Source organism: Malus domestica, chromosome 08 (assembly GCF_042453785.1).
Source record: "Malus domestica chromosome 08, GDT2T_hap1".
In the NCBI taxonomy this organism is placed as follows: domain Eukaryota; kingdom Viridiplantae; phylum Streptophyta; class Magnoliopsida; order Rosales; family Rosaceae; genus Malus; species Malus domestica.
In genome coordinates, this window is record NC_091668.1 from 2622008 (window position 1) to 2624878 (window position 2871).

General features: G+C 38.1%; 1 pseudogene; it reads left to right on the forward strand.

Moving 5' to 3' along the window:
* The first annotated feature begins 1210 nt into the window (after positions 1 to 1210).
* On the forward strand, positions 1211 to 2640 carry LOC103410499 (F-box/FBD/LRR-repeat protein At1g13570-like; annotated as a pseudogene).
* Positions 2641 to 2871: the final 231 nt, after the last annotated feature.

Consider the following 2871-nt stretch of genomic DNA (forward strand, 5'->3'; position numbering starts at 1 on the left):
TCTTTGATCCCCCAACTTTGGCCAGGTGGGTTGCAGATGGCCTCGGTTATCTTTTTGTACGAGATATTTTTCAATGTAACCGGTACACGAGATGATATACCACGTGTCACTATACAAATTGTGAGATATATGTGCTAAAAAATTAATAACTTAAAAAATAAAATTTCCCACCACATAAATTAAAACACGTGATATATCACTTGTGTCCCGTCACATCTAAAAATTTCTCCTTTTTGTACATTCTTACAGCAAATTACTTCACTTCATCCCCATTTCATTCACTCTCACCACGTCTCTGTTGCAATGAAGATCTTCCGTTTAATCGGTAATTCCGCGATATTTTTTCTTCGATTTGTATGTGATAATTTCTTTTTTTTTTAATCAGCATCTTGCTTATTTGATTAATTATTCTTCTCCATGAAATGCTTGCCATTCCTTACATGATTAAAATTTCTGAAATTCTTAATCTTTGTTTGGTTCATGTGCTTTCCTCGCAGTTATCTCGGAAAAGGAAGCTGACCCCACTCAATTTCTCCATATTTCTGGACCAAATTTGAAGTGAAATGGTGAGCCTTTTGATTTAATTCTGTGTAATTTTAATAATTCCATTCAATTTTATTAATTTTGTGTGTTCATTATGCTTTTCCTTTGACTCTGGATTGTTCTTATGGTAGCCTGAAGGTATTAGGGATTTTTTTTAATTCACTTTTTTGGAGAATTAGTTGCATTTCTATGGAAGTTTTATTGACAAACCATATTCTAAATTACTCTAATTTACAGGGAGGGTGATTAGGCACATTGCTCTAGCCGACTGGCCTAACCCGTACAATGCTGCATTTTTATGAAGTTGTAGGAAAGAAGCTGAATTGTTTTGTTTTTCTTTTCTTTTAATTTGCCGCGTGCCCCTAACCTAAATCTAGTAGCTCTATTTGTTGTTGGGTTTGTCATGGAAAGTAGAAGTTTTGCCCCCGTTGATCTTCCTTTCTGGTTGGCATTTTAGTGGTGAAAACAGAACGAAGCATTACTTCTTCGGTATTATTGTCGCCATTTGAAATCTGACAACCGGTTGTCTCTCAACACAGACTCAAACACACAAAGTTGCAAACTTGCAATGATCTAGAAACTACTGGTCATTGTATGAATCTGATTGTTTTTAATTACTTGAATTTTGTAGAAGCAAAGACAAACACCCAAGACCCTTTCCAAAATGATGGAGATGGATTTGGATAGAATTAGAAACCTACCGTGTCATGTTATAGATCAAATTTTGTCATGTTTGCCGATTAGGTAGGCAATGCGAACAAGTGTTTTGTCGACCAAGTGGAGGTACATATATGCTATGCTTCCACAGCTTGTGTTTGATAACCATTGTGTCTCGCTTCAAAACCAATCAACCTTCGTCAACATTGTTGATCATGTGTTTTTACTTCACATTGGTCCCGTACACAAGTTCAAGCTGTCAAACAGGGACTTTCTGGCCACTACTGATATTGATCGTAGGATTCTTCATCTATTAAGAAGCTCTGTCAAAGAGTTCATACTTTAAATTTGGAAAGGGCAACGCTACAAAATGCCATCATGCTTATTTTCTTGCCAGGATATGACTCATTTAGAGTTGTTTAATTGTTTGCTTAAACCTCCATCAACTTTCAAAGGCTTCAAGAGTTTGAAGAGCCTTGACCTTCAGCATGTTACCCTGGCCCAAGATGTCTTTGAAAATATGGTTCTTTGATGCCCTCTGCTTGAGAAGTTGACTGTGATGAACTTTGACGGTTTCTCCCATCTCAACATTGATGCGCCAAATCTCCAATTCTTTGACGTGGGAGGTAAATTTAAGGATGTTAATTTCAAGAGTACCTCAAATCTTGCTGTAGTTTCCATTGGCCTGTATGAGCACGTTGGCAACTCCTATAGATGGCTTCCTAGCAGTTCTAGCAATCTGCTCAAGTTTTTTGCTCACCTTCCTGGTATCCAAAGACTTGAAATTCAGAGTTACTTTTTAAAGGTAACTAATGGGTTGCCTAGTTAGTTTTACTTTTCTTTTAGTGATCATTACCTAAGAAATTTGAGTATATTTGCTGATCTTTATTTTATCCATATTTTCCTTTCCAGCATTTGGCTATTGGTCCCGTGTCGGAAAATCTGCCTAAACCATGTCTAGTTCTGAACTATCTTTCTCTACGGATAAGCTTCAACGATTTAGATGAGGTCTTGACTGTTGTATGCATTTTGAAAAGCTTTCATGCTTTACAAGAACTAGAAATTCTGGTGAGGTTTATTCCATTCATGCATGCAGGAATGAAATGTATGATTCGTCCTCAGTTTAGGAATGTGATACCATAGACCTTGACCTTTATGCAGGTCCGCCCAGAAGACGCGACCGTTGGTGGAACAGTTGACCTTGAGTTAGGTGAAAACTGGAACTGCCCCATCACTCAACTGCGACTTGTGAAACTAAATGGCATCTCAGGTACTAAACGGGAACTAGAATTCATCAGATTTCTACTTTTGAGTTCACCTGCGCTCGAGAGGATGACCGTGAAGCCTGCATCCGTCGACTGTGCTTAGGAGATAGTTAAAACTTTGCTTCTGTTTAGGCGTGCCTCGGTGCAGACAGAGATTCTCTACGCCGACCCATGATTCATCAATTAGTTTTGGGTAAGCAGGAATGAATGTAGGTTTTGTAAAGATGTTTATGATGTATGTATGTTTGTTTGTCTGAACAAAATGTGTCATGTGTAAACTCTGAGATTTGGATTCACTTGGCATTAACATTGCACAATGTATGCGATTAGGGGATGGTAAAAAGCCAGACGCTCACTCATGGGTCATGAATTGAGATTCTCCAGATCTTATCGTAGAGCCCGTTGA